This window comes from Danaus plexippus, chromosome 27, assembly GCF_018135715.1.
Source record: "Danaus plexippus chromosome 27, MEX_DaPlex, whole genome shotgun sequence".
Taxonomy (NCBI): domain Eukaryota; kingdom Metazoa; phylum Arthropoda; class Insecta; order Lepidoptera; family Nymphalidae; genus Danaus; species Danaus plexippus.
In genome coordinates, this window is record NC_083555.1 from 1,330,332 (window position 1) to 1,357,938 (window position 27,607).

The 27,607-nt window shown below is 31.6% G+C and overlaps 1 long non-coding RNA gene and 1 pseudogene across 1 annotated transcript; one reads left to right on the forward strand and one right to left on the reverse strand.

Annotated features, from left to right (window-relative positions):
- Positions 1–444: 444 nt before the first annotated feature.
- LOC116775519 (uncharacterized) lies at positions 445–2,696 on the reverse strand (annotated as a pseudogene).
- Positions 2,697–16,056: 13,360 nt separating this feature from the next.
- Positions 16,057–16,492, forward strand: LOC133319724 (uncharacterized). The gene is made up of 3 exons (XR_009753247.1): positions 16,057–16,111; positions 16,272–16,345; positions 16,431–16,492. It is a non-coding gene; the product is annotated as an uncharacterized LOC133319724 (long non-coding RNA).
- Positions 16,493–27,607: the final 11,115 nt, after the last annotated feature.

Sequence of the window (27,607 nt, forward strand, 5' to 3'; positions counted from 1 at the left end):
AATGAAATTATTTCCTTTTGTACTTCAAGGTTTTCAATTCTGAAAATTTAAACGTCGTTAGATGTTCAATCCAATTTTCAGTACATTCAATAAATAATATTGACAATTTGATAACATAACATATCTCCATAAGTTGATTAACAACTGTTATTGATGTAATTGCTATAGTAAAAGTATTTTATAACTAAAACTTTGATATTCCTATTAGTCTTTTCAATAAACCTAAGTGATACAAATATTTAAAAATAAATATTTAAGAATATACTTTCTGAATAACATTTTTCTGAATCGTCAAGGGACACCCATTACCTCCAACGTTATAAATAAATAAGATGTTTTGTTTTAACTGTGACATGGAATCCCAAATAGTAAATAAAATCATCCTTCTAAGTAATATGAATATAAAAGTGTCAACACGTTGTTTAAAACTATGTTTATTATTTCTTAAGTACTTAAAACAGCGTGATCGATGCCTCCGGACTCATGCAGAATAGATCCAAGGTACCTGAAATTTTCCGACTTAACGGCTGGTTCGGGACCTATATGGATAGTGCAAGAGTCCGGGCTCCTGCAAGTCATTTACTCGGTCTTCGTCAAATTTAGTTTAAGACCACCGTTCTGAAGCGTACCCATCCAGAGGTTCACTCTCCGCTGCAGCGTCAACCGGCTCTCGTCAATGAGCGCTATGTCAGCAGCATACATCATCAGCCACGGAGGCTGGTCCTGAATGTTAGCTGAGACAGTGTCCAGCACTACATTGAACAACAACGGGCTAAGAGCCGAGCCTTGGTGAACCCCTACTGATATCGTGAAGGGTTTTGTATTGCCAACAGCAGTCCTAACCATTGAAACGGAATCGCGGTACATGTCTCTGATGATCTCAATATAGGCCTCAGGGATCCCCTTACATTGCAATACCCACCAGATACATTGACGGAGCACGCAGTCAAAGGCCTTCTGCAGATCTAGGAATCCGGACCTCTCCTTTTTTCCCTATATGCCTCCATTAGAGTTCTGATGGCAAAAATGGTGTCCAAGATGCCCGATCCTGGCTGAAATCCATATTGAATACTGAGGCAGTACACTCTCGGCGGAGCCAGAGGTCGATCATGCGCTCAAAGAGCTTCATGATGTGACTCATGTTCTTAAAGCCCCTATAACTACAACAAACTTGAACACTGTCGAAGACAATTTCGAGTTTCGTCAGGTGTTATCGGGGCAATAAGTCCAATATCAGGAGGTGGTTCGGTTGGAAGACTGCACGGGTGCTGAGTATTTAGCAACTCCTTGAAGTAGCATCTCCATCTCTCCTTCACAGAGGTATGGTTACACAGCAGTGTGTCCTGGGAATCTTTGGCGCAAATACATTTTGCGATATCTTGTGTCGCTTTATACCGAACTCGTGCCAATTTGTAAAAAGCTTCTGCCCCTCCACAGTTTCAAGTGATTATATAGCGTTGATAACCTGTCACTGCGGGCTCTGGCAACAGCCCTTTTACTGGCACGTTTCGCTGCTATGTACTCTAGTCTGTCTTCAGGAGAGTTTGATTGCTGCCGCTACTTAGAGGCAGTCTTCTTTTCACGAATAACCTCCTGTACTTCGTCATTCCATCACCACGTCTCCCTATCAAACATCCGTCCTCCCGTAGAAAGGCCTAGAACTCATTTACTTGCTGTGATAATTGCTGACTGGGATCGATCCCAAACTTCCTGAGCAGTTTCGGATATTAGTCGACAGATTTGATTCTCAACCTCTGCCCGAAAGTTGGTCTGCATCGTTCCATTCAGCAATCACCACCTGATCCGAGGCTTACTCGTTTCTCGGCTACTTTCTTTTTCGGGGTAACGACATAGTCCATGACAAGACAACGATGTTGGGCCGTCAGGTTTTAACCAGGAAATACTTTACAGTTAGTCACCTTGCCGATATGACACCGTCTGGTCAGCAGATAATCTATTTGAATTGAGTAAGACCCACTCTTATACGTGATAAGGTGCTGCGGATTCTTTTGGAAAAACGTGTTATTGTATTGCGTCTGACTTAAACGCTAAGTCAGACGCAATACAGGTTCTGAGAATATTTTCGCCCTCTGTATTGCGGCGACCATAACCAAAACCACCATGTACACGTTCAAACGTATCCGCACCCCTACCTACGTGGCCATTTAAGTCCCCCCCCAACTATGATTACTTCAGCAGATAGTATAGCACGTAGAACCTCTTCAAATTGCTTATAGAATGACATCCCGCCTGAGGAGTATAAGGACTGATTAAGTTAGTAATGAGTTCCCCGATCAGTACTCGCACCCGCTTCAGGCGGTCGCAGCGACGGTCTACTTTAAGAAGACTATTCCGAAGGTCTTCAGATAGCACTACCGCTACCTGCTTTACCTGAAGGCGAGCCAGTGTATATCAGCCGGTAACCTCGTCCGATGTTCCGAGACTTATTGCCGTTCCAGCGAGTTTCCTGGAGGAAAGCACACTGGACCCGACGTCTCATGAGTTCTGACATCTGCGAGTTCTCTGCATCTTCCGGTTAGAGATCCAATATTCCACGTAGCAAAGTGGAGTTTCCGTTTGGGTACTGACGTCTTTAGCCGTGCCCGTACTTGACACGGTAGCCCTTGCCCACTTATCGCAAGTGTAGGGCGATATGCCTGCGCGTCGTTTATCGGCGACGCCAAAGCCGTACCCAGTCATTGACTTTGTCAACCATATGAGTGGCGAGGAGTGATTTTAACGGAGTGACTGCCATCTGACATCCAAAACCACGTTTTAAGGGTACAAACAGGAGAGTTCGCGAGTGACACGTAATAAAGCCTTGTGTTTTTTGTATTTTAATTGAACGTTTTGATTTTTCATTCTAAAATAAAATTATTAAATTTATTGCTTTATTGTAATTTTCATAGATGTCAACAGTTTAACAAGGCAGAAAACAGTACAAAAGAGCCGTCAAATAGAGAACAGCTTCGTTCTAGCGTGTGATATTTTAAAAGAATTCAATTCTTTGGATAACATACTCTTTATTTCTACTCCTCATATCTTTTTCATTGAATTTTCCATTAAAAAATACATATATACGATTTTATTAATACCTCGAGGAACGTATGTATGACGTGTGTGATATGACCTTCTTACTATAAACGTAGATTAAAATTAATTAAGTTACTTAAAAGGTAAAAATATTAAACTTAAACTACAGTATTTAAAGAATAGAATGACTGATTTTTACAAATAAAATATTTTATCTCTATCTACAATACATTTAGATACTATAATTGTAATAGTTGTATTGTATTATATATAATTTTCACGGCAGCAGTATTTGTACCTACCTGCTTACCCGAACTGGTACATACAAATAAAAAATACTCGTAATTCAAATTTGTTAATTTAATATATATTATGAATGTTATAAAAGTTATATATTAAAAAAATTACAATGTGTTGTATTGCTGTCGGGATTTCAATCATAGTATGATTAGGGACAGTTCTTTGTACAAAGCTAAGTCAAGACTATGTATAGCCATTTAATTGTACATGTGTGTATACGTGGCCTAATATGTACATGTATAACTAATGCAAATTAAGTAATTGTTGCATAAAATGCTTTGGTATATATGCTTTGTTTTATTCTGTTAGTTTTCGTTCCTTTTATATATTTTTATCCTCAATCGTCTTTTAAATTGTATTCTTGTAAATTAGCACTGAAGAACTATAATAAAACGATATATATTTTTTTATACCTCATTTATTACTAACAATAGTCTTAATATGCAAATAATTGAAATAAAACGAATATTTTTCGGATTGCGTTATAATTAATTTCAACAACATGCTTTCGGTTACTTTGCAGCAACCGTGATCACGGGCAGACGAGATGTGAATGTCTGTCAGTTGGTTTTGTTATTTATCATCTACCACCAACGATTTCTTAATTTTCTGGCGTACCGCTCTGGATGCCTGCAGAATGCGTTAACTGTGTCTCTCGGTGTGGTCACGGACTAGGGATTTTAAGTTTTTTATGAGAGATTCCAGGGGTCTGATAGATTCTAGACACCTTCGCTATTAAAAATGGGATTTTTACTAAAATTCCTGTTTATCATTTCTTCCTACAGTCACGTATTTTAAAATATGACCATTCAAAAGTATTTGTTGTATTTAGTTATATCGATAATTCTTTCAACTCCCAAAAAAAAAAAATACCGGAACAAATATTAAAATTGTTCCTGCTGAGGACTTTGACACAATCAATTAGTTTTACGAAAGAATATGGTTTATATGCAAGGACGAAGGAACATAACAGATTCTACACAGCGTCATGAGGTCAATATATATTTTGTTAATAGGTATTTATACATATTTGGTATGAAATAATTTAGATTATTTTTAAAAAAAGGCATTTTTAATTTACATACGACTTCGCCAAAGAAAATGCCAGTAGACGTCGGTACATTTCAAAGGAACTAATTAAAATGATTTTCAAAGACAGTTGAACAAATATTATAACAGTGTGTATAATGATTATTTCAGCGTCAGGCAACTACTTTTAAGTCCATTGATATTATCAATTCATAGAATAGAATTACGTACTATTTTATTCAATAACAATGACATATGTACATTCAAGTAATGTCTTCAACAAATTTATTAGCTTACAATTTAGGGAATCATAGTTCAGAGCTTAATTTTGTCCATTAATACCTTTCCTACTCTCTTGTATTTAACTTAAGAAACTAGCCGAATAGTATTTTTTTTTTATATTCCACTAGTTTCAGATTTCACGAGATATTATCTTAATTATAATCTACAGTACTTCTTTCTCACTTTATGTAAATATTGAAATGTAACATTTGATTAAAATATATACACTAAGCAAATACGATAACATTTTACGTTATAGTAAAAACGCAATATATCAATGACTTATTTCTTATATCATATTAATTTTTATTTGAATTATTCCTTATTATAAGGAACATTAAGTCCAAATTCATTTATTTCAAGGGTCGTTATTTTTATATTTTATTTCTAGTACGAGTTCCATTATAAACTTACGTAGGAAAATTTATCGCGTCATGCTTGATTGCTAATGACACTACATACTTTAATATTACATTTACCAAGCTATTGTATTTTTAGATTAAAACATTTGATTACCGTTAATGGTAAAAATTCGATAATAATAAAGATATAGTCATCTGTTTTTTCTGTTTTTGTTTTATTTTTTTTGTGTAATCCAAGATTTACAAACTTTAAATTTCATCCTCCTTTTTTTTCTATTCCAGTACGACCATTTTTTGTTAAAACCACAAAAATCGCTTAAAAGTTTGATTTTGTTTTTGTTACTCTTTTTCAACGAGTACCGACGCTGTTTTATGTACACTAACTGCTCCTAGCGTACACATATTTCAGATAAGTGTTTATACTATCGTATAATTTATTATTTTTCTAGTTGGAAATATTTTTTATTAGTAAAATGACAAAATTTACAAATAATTTTAATTGATTTGTATCCATAAAAAAATTTACTGCAACACCGATATTAATTACCGATTGCTAAGTATTCTCTCGGTTAATTAATGAGTCTATGTATATATAAAAGACAGAAGGAACTTCGAAGAAAAGGTAATCAAAGAAACAAAGAAATTAAGTATGTAGCTCATAAAGGAATCGGAACTGAACCTTTCACAAATTTAATGCTTTTGAATGAATAGGACAAGGAAAGTGAGTATTTTTACAAATTCAGACACCTGTTAATATTTTTTTTCAAGCAAAATTTTAAACGTAATTGTTATAGCGGTCTACGCTTATTTATTTTCATTCGTTGTCCATGAGACCAATCGTTGCAGACTAGAAATGAAAAAAGGGTGATGGTAAAAAACTTTCAATGTATTCTGAGCGGAAAAATTTTTGCAGTAAAAAAATATCCTGAAGTCTTGTTTTTAAACTTATAAAGATAATATATGCAAAATAAATATATATCAATGAATCTTAATAGAAAGCAATTTTTTTGCAGTTATCTGTGGCCACTGAAAACCATTGGTTGAATTTTTATGGAGAATATTCAATCCCGAAACACTAACCGCCAAATGCAATATTTATGTTGACCGTGGGATATATGTACACATTTGTATGTACGTATATATATATATGTATATATATAGTTTGAAGCTAATCTTGGAATTTATCAGATTTTAGGATGACGATGTAAACTCGGGTTAAGCACACTGATTACATCTAAAAACCAAACGTAACTATCAGAACCGATCTCTCTTTAAATTATCATTGATATACGTATATTAAACCTTGAAGAATTATTTTCAAGTTTTCTTGTATTCAGAAATAAAATTAAATTTATGTTATTCACCTTTATGTTTCTAAAATGTTAATGTTATTTTTAGTATAGTGAGCTTAATATATCACTTAAACGATTCCAGTGGAGGCAAATTGGTTCTCAGATTAATTTTAGACTGCGATTTCGTTCGGCATGACTTGGAAATTAGACTTACTGAGACATTTATAAAGTATGTCTAAACAAAGATATGGTACCCAATCGACAGTTACATCTAAAGTCTGCTTTAAGTGACTCTATTTAATCCGTATCCTTTGAATCTTGAAAAATACTTATATATCTATAGTCTTGAATATAAAATTCGTGTCGGCATTATTGAGTCACGCCGTGTTGTCCCTACATATACTTAGAACATATTGGACTGATGATTAAGATTTTATTTTTTATTACACAGGTAAATCCACTTTCAATATCCACTCAGACAAAGTGACGGATGAAACATAGTCTATTATTAATTATTAGTCGGACTTGTTAATTTAATAGAGTACTTTTTTTTAAAAACTGAAGCTAAAGTTTTGGCTTACTTTAAAATCTAAACAGTGACAAACTTGTACACAATACATTAATAGTTCTAAATAAGTACATAAGTTTTTTTGTATAAAACAATCAAAATGTTAAAAAAAAAAAATCTCTCAAATGTAACATTTAAAAATACAATTTTTACATAATAAATTGGGGGCGGAATAAATGTTACTTCATTTCGTAATTGCATTATTTGTAAAACTGGGCGTGAGTTTGTATAAAGGCCACGTTAATTAGTAACGACTACTTGTTAATAGTAACGATGAATTGGAATACTGTACAAACTTGATAAATATAAATTTGGGTGAAGGATTTAACTTAATTTGTACTTAATATATTCAGTGAAACAGTTATATAAATATAAATATTTTAACATAAAATTATATTGCAATAAGTGTATTAAATAACTGTAGATTAATACTAACCTATATATAATTGTTCTTGGTACGGTTAATACAATTGTGACCTTATTGCAATTGATTGTATTATATTACATTTATTAAAATATATAAATATATATATTATTTTTCATTTGATTACTTATTAAACATGTATCATCATCATCGTAATAGTCTTTGCAGCCTTGTCGTGGTCATCACGTATCAGTGATCCGTATACATGATGACTATCTTGGGAAGATAGTTGCAGTGGTTCCCTTTGCCTTCTGCACTAGCGCTTTTTGGGGCTATGTGAACCCCAAGGCTCGCTGTAGCCTCTTACAGACAGTTTCCTTGCTGGGCTTGTTGGTTATCCCGCCACTGCTCGGTAACACCGTCTGCCAGTGGCGTCTAAATAGTAAAAACTCTTAGAAAGTACATATGACTCGTAAAAATCACATTGGTACTTGCCAGGGTTTGAAACCAGGCCCTTACGTGTGAGAGGCGGACCATCAGGCCACCAACACACGATTTCATGAAACATGTATACTAAATATAAACTTATTTCAGTCAAGTATGTATTTCATTCAATGCTAGGTAATAAAAAGTGTGAGAAAATAGTTGAATTTAAATGATGAACATTTTATCAATTTGTTATTCTTTTTTCAACTATTCACGAAGACTAAAATTAAAAAAAATCGTGTCAGTGCCGATGTCTGTAATATTAATAGCATCTTAAATTTCCAGCAAAAAATACGATTCGAGACACCCTTCCTATTTCTTTATGAGTGTATATGTGTTTGTTGGAAGAATTTTTTAACGGTTTTATAATTTTTTTTACTTTATTTTATAGCTACGTAGTACTACCAACCAAAATTTCGAGAGAAAATGTGAAAACTTACTTTAAAGTATAATATAATAAAAAAATGAATTCAAAACAATAGATTTGTATATGTATATCCCTCTGGCTATGTACGTATATTTTTAAGGGGGGGTTAGAAATAAAGTCTCTCCCTTTAAGTAAAAAAAAAATCAAGTTTTATAAGTTATAAGTAGATAAACTCCCATTATGATTAACTTAGTCCTCTCGTTTGGAAATGTTATGTCATTTCTATATGATTGTTGATGAATGAGTACTTTAAAATGAATTTAAAATAATCCTAAGTAAGGAAAATAAGGAAATTTTTTGAAAATATTAAATTAATTTATTAATCGTGATCACAACTCAATGTGTATAAAGACAAAAGCTGTGGAATAAATAAGGAAGCTTTACACTATACTTCTGTTTTTTATTGAAACAAGCGTGATTAAATACGTTGATTAATGACGCCTAGTCAGTTTTTTCATCAGGTTAATATCATATTAAACATCATTTCCATCGAATTGTTAAATCTGAGAGTGATGTACAAATTTTGTTATGGTATCGATAAAAAAAAATTATATATTTTATTATGAACTTGCCGAGTTCAGGGCACAGTCAGTACTGAATAATATTATTTATAAACTATTATTTAACTTGCAATGTACTTACTTGTACTTGTATGAACAAATAAACAAAATTGGATTGTCTGTTTGTTTATTAATTTAACAAAGGAGTTATATTATTCATTTATTAATGTTCAGTTTAGAAACATACATGACAAGTTATATATATTACACGTTCGTTTTTTACTTCGATTTTGTTTTACGAATTTAATTTGTCTACAATATATCAAAATACATTATAAAATTTACATATGTGAATAAATTAACAAATTTAATTTTCAGTTTAATTTGTAAAAATTCTATTTATGTTTTAGGTAATTTTAGAAGAGGATAAATTATTTTCTCAGCCTAAGTAAATACTAAATCATTAGTAATTTATGTAAACGTGTTTTCATAATCAAAAAATACACTTTTGACTGCCAAATGTAGTGATAAGACTTTATTATACAATCTCTTTTAATCTATTCACATTTACAAGTGAGACAAGGTTTGTTATATCATATATCGACATGATAAAAAAAAACAGTTCTGTGAGTTTCAAATTAATCTTTACTTTACGATAGGCATACATTTTTCATTACAAATGCGTATACGTGTTTTTGTTGTGTTTGCTCACTATTCATTAGCACTACACTGAATATTAAGTAATTTATGGTGATCTAAACTACAGCTGTCAAAAGAGCTCAGTTTTTGCTCCAATCAGTATTTTTTGTAACTGGTATTGTTACTTTTAAAAGTTTCCATTCCTATATCGACTTTTCCATGATTATTTATACTAACGTTATTTATACTAACTTATTTGATAGTTGACAAGATTTCAATCTAGATATTTCAAATACATTTTCGACTATTTTAGATGACTAAATTAGCAAAAAGAAAGTCAATGAAGGCTAACAGGCTAGCTACATGAGATGGTGTATATTGAATAAAAGAGCATGTAAGCACGCAAAAGTATAGTTATTTGCTAGCGAAGGTTTATTTCATCTGACTTATCGTAAAAGTAGATAAATAGATGAAACTCACATTATGTATGTACTATTGTGTTGTATATAAATAACTGTCGCCTTGAAAATAAACTTTTATATAACGGCACAATTCCTATTACATATTTGAATAATGAATAATTGTGGGTAGTTGAAATTATCTGGTATCACCCGCATAAACTGCGAAGCCATCTGTGCAAGTGTACTCACGACAATGAGTGTCGGTTGGTATAAATAGAGGCGAGAGTACAGTTTACAGATCGCCAAGCTAAGGACCTCCGATGGCAATCCTCAGGCCCGCATGTTGGCAATGTGCCAGCATGCGGGCATTTTGAGTCCCATGGGAGCGTTTTAAGCCAATAGCAATTAGTAGTAAAGATTAGGGGTCCCAGACACTCCTCCTACACCCTGACAATAAAGATATGACCGACAGTACCAATACAAATGTCCTCATGACACACAAAAACAACATATACACACACACCGCCTGTGCTGGCGACGACGAGGTCCCGATTCATACACGTCGCTCCAGCATTCAGTCGTCGGGGGGCGTCATACAATCCCATCACCCGATGCCATCCTCCCCTTCAACGATGTCCTAAGCCGAGGTCCGGCCTCTTAGAGACACCCCTGGGACGGGTGTACCCCCTCTTTTTTTTATTAAACAGTTTATTTATGTTATTAAACAGTAGTTTTATTAAATTAAACAGTTAGGTCCGATCGGGCCACCCACCCCTTCCGGTGACGTTGTAAAAGCTAATAGGGCTGACAGAGACAAGTCGAAAAAAAGATTACAGATAGTCTCCCTCGAGCTGTTGCAGGGATGAACCTCTTCGAAGTAAGGTGTTCGTCAAATCGTCTACTAGGTTACCTTCCAGAGTCTGAGATACTGATGACATTCAAGAATAGTCATTGATATGCTTTCACGTCAGTTATGCTGACGTCACTCTTTTAATAAGCAACAAAGTGCTTCCTACTCCGACATATATAATTATGCAGAGATTTAAAGATTACTGAATGTGTTTTATAGGACAGTTTTATTAGTCTTTATGCTTTAATTTATTTTAGTTAATAATTTGCAATTTTATTTTATCTGAATTGTCGTCGTTATTCAATCCCCGAAATGCAATATTTTTTTGAAAATAAACTAAATAAATATTATATCTGCATTTACTTCGACTTCTTTATTTTTCTATTTAATAAATTTTTACACAGTTTGTTTAAACTAATTGATATAAAAGGATTGTTAACAAATAAAGTAAGTAAAATGCTCGGGCTGAATTGGCTCTACTTAACTTTTTAGTATGCGAGCGGTTCAGAATCTAGAACATTTGTTTGGACTACCTTAATATTTATACTACTAGGATAGAAACTATACACACAATATTTTTTAATATAGAGCTAATATAAATAGTAATAATAAGAAACTGCAGATAAACTGATTTTATTCTAAATAATAGATATTGTTTTTCATGAAAGCCAATGTGTGATATATAAATAGCAAAATATTAGGTGATATGACACCGTTGTAGTTTTTCGAATTGATATCACATGTTGGCTGGCTAATTAATGAAATTCTGAACTTCTTAGTAAGAGATAACAATGAAGTAATTAATTTTTATAACTGGATTGATTTCAATAAGTAAAAATCCGATTTTTATTCCTTTTGTCAGGGACAGGTCCCTGCCTTAGTTGCCTTCCACTGTAAGGAATCAACTTAGGCATAAGTTAAAAGAATATTCTTTACAGTGATTTTATTTGGTTTGGTAACATTTTCATAATCAAACGAGAAAACTTACCTACAAAAACAAAAAAAACAATATTATGACCTCATTAGTGGAAGGATGTTATGGTGGAATAAACATTGAAATAAAACAAATATTTTTCTAATTTACTCCACGATTGTAATTATACTAACTATTTATTTTAATAAATGTCTCGTAGTTAATCCTAAAAATATTAGTTTTATCACAACGAATACTCGCCAAGTCTTAGATCTCATCATGGAATCAACATTCTACTCGTGTGTAAAATTTCTTGTATAAGATAAGGTGATTTTAGTAAAAATATTTTTTTGTTCCTAAATAAAAGTAAACTACAATTTCGCTTAAAACCAAGCACATGTGGACTTAAAGTAGTCAGAGATATCGATCACCATGCCTGTTATTAAAGTAATTAAAATGGATCCATTTTAAAAAGATTATATGGAAAAACATTAAAAACTTTTTGTTCAATGATTGCTACAATATCAGTGATTTACCTTTAAGTCCATTAATGTGGAGATTTATAGATGTTGAATTATATTTAAAGTTGATCTATGCGGATGATAAACTCCTAATGACCATAAAACTGGCATAATGTCAATATGATTCTGGTTGTTAAAAAAAAGTTTCGTTAAATAACGGTTTGGTTACTGAGTGAATGTTTTTTCTTTTATTCTATGTATGGTCGTGAGTGAAGTTATTGTGATAATTTAATATTTCCAGCATTTCAGTTTAAAATAGAATATATGTTTAATTTGTATAAACTGGCGAGGTACAAAATTATGTGTAAACTTTTTGTTAAATTTTACAGCAACCAAAATGACCAATGTATTATAAATTTTTAAGTTAAATCTGAGCCATTCAAGTTAAAGTAAATAAATGTCTTAACCATTCAGCCGAATATCTTAAATAGATAGATTATTTAAGTAGCTTTTATATTTACCATACCATATAGGCATTTATCTGATTTTTTTTTTTTTTTTTATAAAATTTGGTTAAATTTTCTATTAATTTTTATGTCTACTCCCTAAAACTGTTTGCCTTCTCAAATAAATTAAAGCTAAGAAACAAAGGAAAAAAAAAAAATTAAAATCGGATTGCAATTAAATTCATTTTTCGACTCTTCGTATTTTTCATTAGATAAATACATTTTTGATTTTTTTTACAGAAAATGATAGCTTCACAGCCTTGGAGAGTGAGTGATGCTTGGAGCTTAATACTGTTATTGTCAAGAATCTGCTGCTTCGCTCCAATTCGCCTTTCTCCTAATCGGACTGTTGTCTATTTTCCACGTTCGATAAAATTTTTGAACGCTATCATCGTTATCAGCATTCGTTAGTTTTCTACTGTATTTTATAGATCAAAATATTAAAATTTTTTCAATTTATATTACAGACGTATATTAATAAGAGGAAATATTGAAAATAAAAGATAATTCATTTTCCATTTACTGAGTGCAGTGTCTGCTCACGTTAAACTTTATAAGTGGTAGTTTTTTTTTTGTTTCACATTATATCGGTTATACTTTGAAGTACAGAACTACAAAACTTTCAGCTCAAAATTTGGTCCTCTTCAAGCCCTAATTAGTTCCCTAAAATTTAATTTCACGCTCCCGCTTCAATAGCATGACCAAAAATTTTAAAAGTCCTAGCTTATAATTAAACTAGCAGTGTAGTGGTAGTTATAAAGTTATGGACAGAACGATTCTTATGGTAGGAAAACGGCCATTTATTACATCCGGGACAGGTCTAATATTGCTCGGGGGAGCCGGCATCATGTAGCGGCATCACTTGAGTCTTGCTTCCCGGGAAAACAGGTAACCTCGCTTTGGAGGGCTCGGTGTCATTTATGTGTGTCATCGTGTCATTGGATTCGCTCTTTTCACGACATGAGGTCCCAATTGACCGCCGTAGTGGGATACCGAATTGACCGGTTCGGGGAAATGTCTTATAACAGAGGGGGTCTCTGGATGCATCTTCAGAATTCGAAGATTTTTCCTGTTCTGCTGAGTAAGGCCGTCATTGGGTTTTACTTAACTAACTAACATAATTCGAACGCTATTCCCGGCGAGTGGGTATGTAAAAGACATTTCCTGGCGCACACACAAATCAATTAAATCAATAATTCATCTTAAAATTTAGTTCTGCATCACATGACAAGCGTTGTAGTAGTTTTGTATATTAAAAGAATGAAATTCTTTATGCTCACAATAAACCTGCTACCACTACGCTGCCAGCTCAGTTAAAAGCTGGCTGTTTTATAATTTTTGATAATACTTTTGACACCTAAAACCCAAATTTTATTCTGTCGCTTCAAATATATTAAATTACAAGCGAAAAATGTTGTGTCCGTTTGACTTTTTTAGTTTAAAAATCGGTTTCGAAGTTGGTTATAAATATTAATAGCATAATACGTTATTGCCAAAAAAGGGTATACATTTTTTTTTACCAAATATTTAATCACAAAAATAATTAAAATAATAAATAAACATTAAACAAAAATAAATACCATAACATTCGCTTAATTTCACTGATTTTAAAACAACGAGTTCATATTTCATGTTCCGTATATACAGGCTTCATAATAATTCCAACAAATGAAAATAGTCACTTATTAGATGCAGAATTTTGTAAGGTAATTGATATATGTGATAATTTTGGTTTTGAGGAAAGAAAATAATGAAAAAGACACCAAGCAATTTCGTAATTTACAGATACTAAACATTAAGCATTAAAAATTATTAGGAACTTAAAAAAACTTAATATAAAAGAATTTTTTTTTTATTTCTTTTTGAAATATATGTTTCAAGAGCTATGCTTTCTTTTTATTTGTTTTTTTTTTAATACAAAATACATGTTTAAAGAGGTGCATGTCATCGTTTGGCCTAAGAAAAAACTGTGTTGTTTGTAAATATATATATTTTTTGGCATGGTATTGTAAGACTCATCTTAGGTTAAAATTTCCAGTTTATTAGAAACGATCTGGCCCAAACAATTTAATCACGACAGACTGAATTAGTTTGACGCATGTTTACCTTCCCTTATACTGCTTACCTCAAGTTGAATAGTGTGAGTTTATAACCAAAACAAGGAGACTTTACACAAATTATATTTTTGAAATATATTAGATATTATTAACATCTTAATAGAGGTTATATAAAATTTCGATTAACTTGAGGTAGGCGTGTCAACTTGCAGTTAATAAATATTTTAAAAGAGGTTAGGTATGTAACGATGTAGGTGTCCAGTTTCCAGTACACAAGTTAAAAAAAAATTACGTTTTTAGAACTCGTTGCAGTTCAAAACGCTTATGAAAGCATATCGATTCTCAAAGAGAAAGGTTTACACAAAAAACTTTCATTTGGAATTACAAATACGATATTATATATAATTATAATATTGTACGGAACAGTTAAAAACGAAACCAGGATAAATAATTATATGATGTACGACAAGAAATTATTTAAGGTATGACATATTTTTAAGTAATTAAGTAACAAGCATTTTTTTTAAATGATTGCATTTTTTTTTTAGATTTTTGAATGTTTACGAAATGGTAGAGATGAAAAAACGTCAAAAAAACGTGCTCTTATATTAATAATGTTGTTCGTCGGTTTATTCACAGTCCTTATGATTTTGGACAGTATAATCTATTGTTATGACTGTAAGTTCAGTTTTTTTCTTTAAAAATCTTTTGGGTAATCAATGAAATGTACTCAGTCTAGGTAAGTCTTAACCACACCCGTTATAGACTATTATTTTATTGAAGTAAATAATACCTTGCAGCGTAATTATTTTTTAAATTGAATTAATTCATATGGAATATTGAATTCGTTCAGAAACTTATAGACAATATTGAATAGAAATTGATAGTGGTCGAGTCGATGATTTTTTAATTCTATATTTCCCATTTCATTTTTAATTGTATGAAGGTTGAGTACTAATCAGTTCTATGGAAGTCATTTTATAAAATATACCTCGTCGTTCTATGAATAAAAATGAATGAATAAAGAGAAAATAATAAATAGAAAAAGCAATGCCATGCGCATTTTGACCTGCAATATTCGGAATGTTGGGCTCTAGTTTGTTTACTATTTTTTTTTATTATAGTGTAAAATAAGAATATCACAAATTTTAAATTTAATTCGAAAACTCACCAATACATGCCACCTTCTTGGCACCTCCGGAGGTGTTAGGTGAATACTAATTTTGTAAATTTTTTTTGCATCCTATATTTGTTTATGTCATTAGCTTAACATAACTTTAATGTTGAAACATAATTCAAGGGATGCCCAAAAAATTTACTAAAGCACATTACACTGTTGTATGATTGTGAACTCAACATGCAGTCTCCAGACCAAAACCAGACTCGTAACCAAATATTGTCGTTTGAATATGGATCTCTATAGTATAACAATAGATTTCAAATTCATTAAACAGATAATCTTTCAATGATAAATATTGTTTCAGCAAAATTACAAATTCAATATAACGGTGCCATTGGGAACATTTTAATTACCGCTCTCGAACTCCAGTTTGTATATATGGTGTATTCAATCAGTCTACCATTTACAATTATAAGGACGCAACTGCAAATGGAACTCTCCAAGTTGTCAAATAGTAGATCGTTAGTTCTTATTCAATTTTAAAAATAAATAAATTATGTAGATTTGAAGTTTAAAAACTTCAAACAGTGCTTTTCTATTGCCTTAATATTATAGCAAATGAATTATCACGGAAGTGTACTCATTTAAGACGAATATTTTAATAAGAAAGTTTTATTTCAGTGATTTAAACATACCTTTGGATTCCATCAACACCGCCATTGATACTATGGGTATGGTTGACCACGTACTACTAAGTGCGTAATCATAGAAGTAAAAGGATATAAAGATAGTTCTTTCATTTTATGTAGTTTTAATAAGTATTCTCTATTTTTTTTTAAGATGTGAATACTTTAAAAAGACAGAAAGTAGCACAAAGAATCGGTCAAATAAGGAAATCGTTCGTCGAAGCTTGTGATGTTTTGAGAGAATTCAATGCATCAGATAATATTTTGTTATTTCTGCAAGTTGTATCTTTCACTTCCCATGTAGCGTATACCACATATAATATTTTGTTAATACATTGGGGTACGTATATACTTATTATCAACTATGCGTAGTTTGATCTCTTTATTTCAAAGTGTTCTATCATGATTTAATTGACATCTCAAACATATAGCTCTTAATAAGTACAATTATTTAATTTCAACATTATAATTTAAACAATATAATTTGGACCTTCATATTTGACTGTATTTTTTATGTAGTATTTTAATGCGAATGTTTTATTTTAACATACGAAAAGTAAATATGGCACTGGAATAATAATACCTATATATTAACCATTGTGTTGGACGATTCACTGAAGTTAATTAGGTTACTATAGATAATCTTATTCCTTCTCTGATCATCATTATGATGTATTGATATATGTTCATCTAACTGTCACCCGCATCTCTGTCTGTGTAAAATAAAAAAACAATGAAAAACCGTATATATATTAATATGCATGTAGTAAAAAACGGCTGTTTCATAAACACAAACAGACACTCCAATTTCATTTATGTATATAGTTTATTTACTAAGTATTTATTTATATATGAACTTCTCTACACTCTATACATCTATGTGTATATATATATATATATATATATTTCTTAAACTACCTTCAATTGCAGAAAATACATTTTTGGAAGTTAAATTTGCTCTACAGTGCCTGTGGTTTCTCCATCACACAATAAAAATATCAATGCTTGTTGAACCTTGCTATTTGGTTCAAAAAATGGTAATAACTTTTGTGATATTCGTATAATAATGTACAAAAGTGTACTACTGTCCCATTTTTTTTTCAGGTTGGTAAAATACGTTTATTACTGGCTCAGATCACGTGTTATGTGTTGTCCGAAAATGATCCAATTTTTTATGAAGTCGATAAATTTCATAAACATCTTGAATTAAACGATGTTCAATTTACAGCTTTAGAAATGTGTAACGTGGGGAGACCGCTTATTTTAACGGTATATGTTTAGCATTTGTGCAGAAACTGTATAATAAATGTTTTTTTCCCCACTAATACAGGTTATGTATTTTTAGATCATTGGAGCCATCACAACCATTTTGATAATTTTATTTGACTTTTGAAAATATGGTGTGTTTAATTTGTTTAAATAATATAAAGTAATAACCGAATATAAAAGTTATCTTAATTAATAAAATGTGTTTTATTATATTTACGTGAAACTTTTGCTTTAACCAAATACGATTTTGTGTAGCTAAATATTTAATCCTTTTCCTGTTGTCTATTTATACTTTATAGTGGCTGACGGTGACACATTTATTTTCTCTTCTAGAAATAACCTTCGTTAGGTGGTAGAGCCTAGATGTGGTCAAGTTACTGCAGTTCGAACATGGGTTGGTTCGACCGGGGAAGTACCACCCTTTCACAGAAGATCGGCGTGAAATAGGCTTTAATAGCTGCGTTCTGTCCGATGAGAGAGAGCCGGTTGCTCTTTCTCTTTTCCCACCCTTTCCTGCCCATTCCCTTTTCTCTCCCTTTCCCACCTTTTCCTCTTTCTCTGCCCTAATCAAGGGTGGCAATGCATCCGCAAAACGGTTGTCAATGGGTGACGGTACTACCTCCATCAGGTAGGCCATCTGCTCGTTTTCACCCCTTTATCATAAAAAAAACCTCTGTCCATAGTTGTTGCTTAAGGCGTTGTTGAACTGTGATGATTCAGACTATTATGAAATTATATCGACATATTAACTTTAATTGGGGTTCAAGTAAGCAAAAGCTCAGGTAGAAGTACAATAATAAACCACGTATATATATTAAAAAATCATAAATTCATTTACACGAATACTAGCGAAAATATAAGATACTATAATGTGACGCTTTCATATTGCCTGGCCGTGATCACTTTTGAAAGTAATCGAAACGATGAGTAAAATATAAAATTTAATAATAAGTACGGGTAGTTTATGTTAAAATCATAGCGTTATTTAAATTCTTTCCCCTTATTTTGTTAGCATATCTCCCAAAAAGTTATAAAAAAAACTACTTTTAAAGCGAATTATTTAAAGTTAACGTAGTGGCACAGGAGCATAAACTATAATATGCGATAGGACATGGATGGTTTGGTAAATTGTCTTGATATAACATTTTCCTCGACGTGTTGCCTGGTTTTCTTACTTTGCGATCGACTGTTGTCTAAAATTAGTTGTTAATGGCTGCCTTAGCCTGTCGTCTTTTATAGTCTCGAATTGCTTATGATAGGAGAAGTCAGTGGCAGGGGAGAGTATTCGCAAATTTTAAAGCGAAATATGTCAATAGAGCGTACGGTTCTTTGGGAAACCAATATCCCCAAAGATCATGCCATCAATGTCAATAAATTTTACAAACTCACTAACGAGCTCACTAGGAATAGGTTCTTCGTAGATTTGATCGCGTTAGAAGTGTATCTCTCTAAATCCTCCTAAAAGACTTGGGCCTATTCAGAACTAACAATAATTAACTAGGTTCTTTACAAATTTAGTTAGGAGGAGAGAGAAGCTTGGATGATAGAGGTAGGCGATTATGGGAAAATCTTTATCTCTGAATATATTTTCTAAGATAATATTTGAGATGAGCGACTATTTGATTGCCTTATTTGATTTTTAATTGCCTTCTTAAAGTTACGAAAAAGCAAAAAACTTTATAAAACAAACTTTTCTTGAGAGTGTCTTATCATTTATGTGATATTTTATCCTTTATCCTAAGCCTATGTAACGTATGTTACAAATTTTTTCATTGTTTATTTAAACCCTTTATCAAGTAATTAACCTAATAATAAGGCTGTATAGACATAAAGACTTTTTCTGATTTTTTTTTGCACAAATAGACCAATAAAAATATTTCTTTTTATAGATTTTTTATAGAAGTCAACGCTTCACAAATACGACATAATCTCATTATTTTTTCATTCATCGTAAATACACAAATAAAAGCAGTTACATATCCCAAATCTGATTACGATCGAGGATAAGCTTTTATTTATATTTTTGATTCGATTTACAAGTTTATTAACTTTTGTGGGAAGCGCTTAATCAAACACATTGTTTCATATAATATTTATAAATTTGTATCTTTTAAAAATCATTTCCAATTTGTATAGGAAATAACATACCTTGTTATAAAAATGATTTTGGATTGCTCTAATTTACTGACTTTTTTTCTAAAAATAATAATCTGTTATAAGTTTTGACAATATTACTTATACATGTCCTAGGGTATGGCATAGTAATATAAGTGATGGGTCTCTTCTCTCTCTTCTTAGTCCTAAATTCCCTATATGGGGCAGAGGCCGTCCACAGTACGCTGTCATCCCGTTTAGTCTTGAGCTTCGCCTTTCATATTACTCCAAGTTTTTCTGATGTTTTTGGCTTCTGCAAAGATCGTTTGCCGCTAGGTCTGCTTAGGGCGGCCACGTTTTTGCTTTCCTTGGGGAAGCCAGTCTAGGGTTTGCCTCGGTATGTGTTCCGGGTCCATCGAAGTGTGTCTCCAGTCCACTTCCACTTGCGACGTTTGATTCGCAGGTCAGCATAACAGCACGGTTTTGACATTAGACCGGAATAAGATCGGTCCAGTTTTGTACTGTATTTGTTTCACTAATCTTTTGGGTTAAGGTAAGCGAGTGATTAACCTACTATACCCTAGCTCACGGATGGGCTGCCACCTATTGAGCTTGTGAGCGTTTTCAGTTTTACTCGGGTTTCCTCCCTAGTGAGTAGATTCAGTTTTAAGGCGCAGAATATTCGCCTTTCGCCCTGCACTCTCAGCTCAGCTGAATTCCATGGTGGAGGTCTCGCGTCTGCGCGATGGCAGCGGTTCCCAGGAGGGCCGACGGGAACGTGGATGACTTGGAATTGGTACTAAATAAAAATTGACAGACAGTTTTCTCAATATATAACAAATTTTAGGAACCATGCAAATGACTAAGGTTATTGATAGGTTGATTAATTAAAATATTCTTGAATATTTACTACAGGGCTGATAATTTTTTAATTATATAAATAAATATTTTAAAGTGCAATGATATGTAATATTTTTTCGCAAGTAAACATTTAAAATGAAACTTCATATATGTTCCTTACATGACTACTTGATCAAATCATTTTATTTTTACATTTTCCTGCAATTTCGATTACTTTACCATCATCACAGCAACTCTAATCACGGGCAAACAAGTTGAAAGTGTCTGGCAGTAAAAACAGGAGGGATAATGAAAGCTATGAATAGCTTATTTCATATAATTTCGTAGTTTAAAAATAAAATGATTTGCGGAAATTAAAGTATCAAACAAGGGTAATTTTTGTTTAATAAACATTTATAACAAGAGATTACTACTATGTTTCAATAGAATATTACGCGAATCAAATTGATATTCCATTATGTCTTAATTATTCAAAGTAAATGTAAGCTCAAAGCGAACAAACGTATTACAGAGACTCGGATCATAGCATTATATATACACACTAAACAAATTAGATACAAACAATATGGTTTGGAAATGATTCCACTTTGACGAAGTAAATTAAATGATGTCTCTTGATGAACACGGCACTTCATTTATTTTCTATTGTTTAAAAAATGCGGAGACTACAGAAAATCAACGAATTCACTTTAGGAAAAATCTGAAATAAATAATACTGTTTGTAAACTCTTTACTTTTAATGATTTCAATTTTAAAAGACACAAAAATTGTTATTTAACATATTTTTTGAGTACGTATGATTATGTACTCAAATTTAGCTATCCCTAAATAGTTATTTTTAGCCGATCAGATGGTCTATCTGATGGAGGTACAGCCGTCGCCCATAGACATACATTTTGCGGATGCGTTACCACCCTTGATTAGGGCAGAGAAAGAGGAAAAGGTGGGAAAGGGAGAGAAAAGGGAATGGGCAGCAAAGGGTGGGAAAAGAGAAAGGGCAACCGGCTCTCTCTCATCGGACAAAACGTAGCTATTAAAGCCTACTTCACGCCGATCTTCTGTGAGAGGGTGGTAGTTCCCCGGTCCAACCAGCCCATGTTCGAACTGCAGTAACTTGACCACTTCTAGACTCTATCACCTACAAACTACTGTTGCCGATTTTTATCAAATTCTTTTAGTGACAATTGAATAAGGTTTCAATATTGTGTACTCAATTGTTGTTACTTATAAAACAACTCAGTACAACTACTGGCAGATTGCTTTGTTGTAAATCTATAAGAAACTTCGATGACATCATTCTACTAAAGTGTAAATAATGAATTATTCCCATGTGCTTTGATGATGTGTTTTTAAATTTAAACGGATGAAAGGGACTGAGACTGTAACAGATTGCAATAAACATAATCGATTATTTCAGCAGTATCCATTTTAAACTATAAAAATCTCGCCTGTCATAATTATTTTGTAGTTTGAGTAATTGGCTAAACTTAAATAAAACAAACAATCCATAATATAGTTTTTTTTTATGGAGAAATTTAAATAAATGAAATAGGTAATTGCTTAATATAAGTCAATTAGGCCACGTAGAGTGAAGCAGGTAATTTTCAATATTCGTTCATGTATATTTCCCGAATATAATTTGCCTATTTACGGACATTTGTTTGATTATTTACTGAAATAATATTCCATCATCAATTTGTTAAGTAGTTTCGTTAACAGTAATTCGGAACATTGGTTTGACGTAAGCAAAATATAATATTATATCAACCGGATTAACTACTAGAAATATTAAATTTTCCTTTTATTTTATTATTGTAATATACTAAACTAATATTATTAAATATAAATAAGATATATTGTTGACGATTTTCAAATTAAACTATAAATTGTTTCACTGAAAATACAAAGAAACGACATTTAAGGTTTACTTATATACCTCTACATGTTTTTATAATAATATAATACACAGAATAATATAAATATCCACAATCATTCAAGCACCTTCAACTCCGGTGTGTCCGATGTTAGCTTCCACAGATTTCGTACACACGCGAGAAGAGTAGCAAATTTAAATGAATGATTGTCATTATCAATGCCACTTATTTTTTGGGCTCGGGTTGGAATAAAAATCCAACCTGTGTTCCTCATGTACCCGTGTGTCAGAGGGGCGGGTATCGCCAAAGCATCATCGCTACCCCCGACAGGTATTGACCCACCATGGTCAAGTGGGCCCCGTCACCCACTCTGTGGCCGTCACCCGGCCACAAGACTCAACTATGAGGCGCGCGGAACACACGCCGCCTCCTCGAAGCCTGCAGCCATTGTCAATGCCACTTACATTAACATCCATTTACAATCAGCCAAGTCTTATTAGATAAGTTGAAAATTTCAACTATTTTTCAATTATCAGCTTAATGAATTATTAAATGTACTGAGATAATATGAAATTGATTACCAGCAATTGAGTCTGAGACGAATAAAATTAGTTATTTCTATTATTACTCATTATTTATGTACGGTGAAAGCTTACATAAGTTCTCAAAACTTATTTTATTCAAATTTTTAGTCGTTTTTTTTTATGACGCACTAGATATGTGAGGTTAGTTGGGTGAATTGAAAGACCTTTATTTTGCAAGACAAAAAAAAAAAAAAGTGTTTCAATTGAAGATGGGCAAAAAAAAATAAGATAAGTGAATATAAAAAATCTTTTGTCTTATATTTGGAGTAAGGTAATTATTAATTATATTTTATTATACGTATAAAACTCAATATTCAAACATAAAAAAACATTATGAATTACACTTTTAATAATAATAATTAAGGTGCGAATTTTAATCCTTCCAATGTCCCCAATAATACAAATAAAGATAGAAAAGGTGCTCTTTAGATACCAATAGCACAGTTAAAGATAAGAGGTCATGATTTAAACTTCAGGTTATTTATAAGAGACTTAAAATTGACGCACCACAAGCCACAGCTATCTCAGCATTGATAAGATGAGAAAAATGGAATTACCTACTTAGAACCTTTAGTGAGATGGCACCATGGCGTTAATAGATTTGAAATAAGCTGTTATTAAAATAAAACCTTATATTATAAAACATTAAAAACGATAAAAAAAATACATAAAATTTGTTTTTGTTGGAACAAAATTTTTATTGGATTAGTTAACTTAACTTTTAAATTGTAACCGAAGTAAGAAAAAGCAATTTAGATACAATAATTAATTAAAATATAAGATTAATTTAATATATTTTCTTTTTAAGCAATTATTTGCTTTAATATTATTCTTCACTTTTTGTTAGGAAAATGTGATTTTATTTAATTAAACCTTTCTTATATTTTTCTTACTATGCAACACTAACTGTAAGAAAAAGCGTCGGTGTAGTCATTCCTTTCAGGAGTTTCTTTGCACAATAATTAATAGGAAAATTATTTTTTTAATTTAACTTAAGTCTGTATATTGAATAAAAAACAGATCCTTTCTAACAATAGTATAAAAATAACAAATGCAAAATATAAATTATACATCGACTGACAAATAGCAGCGGGAATTTTTTTTATTCAAATATGCAATATTGATTAAACTATTTTTTTAACCGTACATAGCACCAGAGACACAATCACATAATTTGTCGATCAAAAAATTATAAATGTTGGAATTCTTTCATTTTTATTTCATCATTATCTTTTTTTTTTCAATTTAGTGATGTCATAAATTTCTACGTATTAGATTTTATAAGAATGTCTGAAAGCAAAAACGTTATTAACATAATTATTTAAATAGTTATTTTTTCTTTTTATATTCAGGATATAAATCAAGTTTATATAGATTTTAAAAGCTGTTTGCTTAATTTAAATTACAAGGATTGATCAGAAACAAAAATTCAAACCACGTATCTCGTTTGCCCGTCTGTCTGTACGGAACTTTTTCGGAGCGAGTGGAACTGTCACCTTGGAATTCCTCGTAAAGCTGCAGTAAATACTTTTGAGGTAAATAACAATAATGTTTTCCTTGACACAGGATTTTTCTTAATTTCATTACATCTAAATTTTATTTAAAATCTTGAATTTAATTTTATTTTATTTAAAACGGTTAGAAACAGTTAATCAACATACTTAATTTCATAATAAAACTCATACGCAATTCAACTTGTATTGCTGCAATCCTTAAATAATACTTTTGTGCTGAATGAGCGATGGAATTAAAATTTAAACCATTGAATTGAATCATATAAAACAACATTTAAGTATATTAAATAAATGAGGCTCTCTATGTATCTAATTACGTAATAACGTGTTTGTAAGTAAACACAAAACCTATATAATATAACATCTCAGATTCCACAGTCGCATAGGGACTTAAAACGCAAATGCGGACAGGTATAAGATTTTATCCTAAATTGCTGTGCTTTAGCTTTCGTGAGAAATTTTCATTTACGTACCCTGCCATCCTGCATTGAAAGAAAACGGAACTGAAAATTTGTTACATAATATGCTGAGTTCTACTCTGCATTTTGTGGTTGACGATCAAATTTAAACTAATATGAAGTATCAGTATATAGAATACACAAAATACCAGTATTTGGTCATCATATTTCCAGATTACGTTCATAGAAAAAGAACTTAAAAAAAAACCTCTACAAGGAGTCCGAACCCGTCTAACTTGTTATTATTAAGATTCTCATAGAAGCTAAAATCTCGCCTCTATATTCAAAGTCCGTTAGCACTGGAGCTATTTAAGAACGTATGCCTTTTATTTTGAACATTTTAAAAAGAGTCCACAGTTTACATGGGAATAAGGCATAATGTTATTTATATATGATGTTCATAAGTCAAAGAAAAAATTTTCTATGAGACAAACATTGAATTGAAAAATCAAATTCAGACCATATTATCCTTGCGTTCGATCAGCAGTTCCCAAATAATATTAAATACAGTATAACTGTTTTTTGGTAGTGTACGAATTAATTTCAATGAGTAATATTATTCAGTCACAGAATCGTACTGCGATCATTTCATATATTTTATTATATAATAGTTATAACATAAATTGGATCGGACTCAAGAGTCGGAGTTAAATTGACTTTACGATGATAACAACAACAACTCTATAAATAAACGTCGCTCTTTATGCGATTCAATCACTAAATTATGTTGTATGTATAAAACAGGCTTTCCTGTCATAGTAAACTAAATTTTATATTAGTCTAGACGAAATAGAGATTCAAGGTTACATTCATTCGCACAAAGCTGAAAAATGTTCATGAATGTTGGAAACATGTGTGTATCGATGTATGTACGTATGTATGAATAATGTTTGTTGATCTTTCACGCAAAAATAACTTAACGGATTTTGAGAATATTTTACAGCATTGTAGCTAATCAATCATACAAGGACATAGGCTGTAATTATACCGAAATTGTAAGTCTAATTGCAAGCCTAATCCCGAAGTCAAGCCGGACGAAATCGCAGTCTAAATTTAATCTGAGGACCAATTTTCCTCCATGGGGATTAATAAAGTGATACACGAAGCTCACTATAGTAATTATGGGATTAAAATTTTAGAAACATATAGGTGAATAATATTAATATAATTTTATTTATGAATACAACAAAACTTAAAATTAATTCTTCCAGGTTTACTATACGTGTATCAATGATAATATAAAGAGAGATCGGTTCTGATAGTAACGCTTGGTTTTAGATGTAATCAGTGTCCTTAGCCCGAGTTTACATCGTCAACCTAAGAACTGATAAATTCAATGATTAGCTTCAAACATATATATATATATATATATATATCGGGGATTTAGTACGAATTCGTTGTTTAAAGAGAGAGAGAAACGCCAGCCTCGTTGACGTCACTAATGTCACTTCTTCCAGTACGTTCCATGATATTTTAAAATGAAACTTCAATTCTTCTAAATGTTCTTGTATTTCTCGAAGATTCTTCATAGTGACATTCTTCAATGGTCCGCACTCACTGAACTCTGCTGTCGTGTGTCCAGACGTCGTATTTAGACCAGAATTCAAACATATGTAGTTCTATTCTCCTTTTAAACAGTCTTTGATTTCGTTTTACTTTTAACAATATTCATGAATACCAATAAGTTTCAATAATAATTGATGACAGCCTCAACTTTTCAACGTCATTAATGCTGATAGCACCGATATATATATATATATATGTATATATATATATTATGTGTATATAAATTTCACGCTAAACTCAGATATTGCATTTGATGGTTACTGTTTCGGGATTAAATATTCTTTATTAAAAATTCGAGGAATGGTTTCAGTGTCAACACAGATGACTATATCTTTATTTTTATCGATTTTTTACCATTAACGGTAATCAAATGTTTTAATCTAAAAATAAAATAGCTTGGTAAATATAATATTAAAGTATGTAGTGTCATTAGCAATCAAGCATGACGCGATAAATTTTCCTGCGTAAGTTTATAATGGGACTCGTACTAGAAATAAAATATACAAATAATGACCCTTGAAATAAATGAATTCGGACTTAATGTTCCCTATTACAAGGAATAATTCAAATAAAAATTAATATGATATAAAAAATAAATGTGGGTTTTCATTCTCCATATAGTAAGTTAACAATTTTTTTAACACCATTACTTGAATGTATGCCGTTGTTATTGAATAAAAAGGTATGTTATTGAGATTCTATGAACTGATAATATCAGTGGACTTAAAAGTAGTTGCCCGACACTGTAACAATCATTGACGAAACGGTTTTACTTGTTGAAGCGTACGGACGTCTGTTGGAATATTCTTTGGCGAAATCGCTTCTAAATTAAAAGTGCCTCTTTATAAATACGCAAAAGTATTTCATACCAAATATATCCAAATACCTATATACAAAATATATATTGACCTCATAACGCTGTTTAGAATGTGTTAGGTGCTTTCGTCCTTACACATGATCCATATTTTTTCGTAAAACTTATTGATTGTAAAAAAGTCAAGACCCTCAGCAGGCATAATTTTATTGCTTGTCCTGGTTTTTGTTCTTTTGGAGGTTTAAATAATTATCTATATAAATCCATTAAATACTTTCGAATGGTCATATTTCCGAA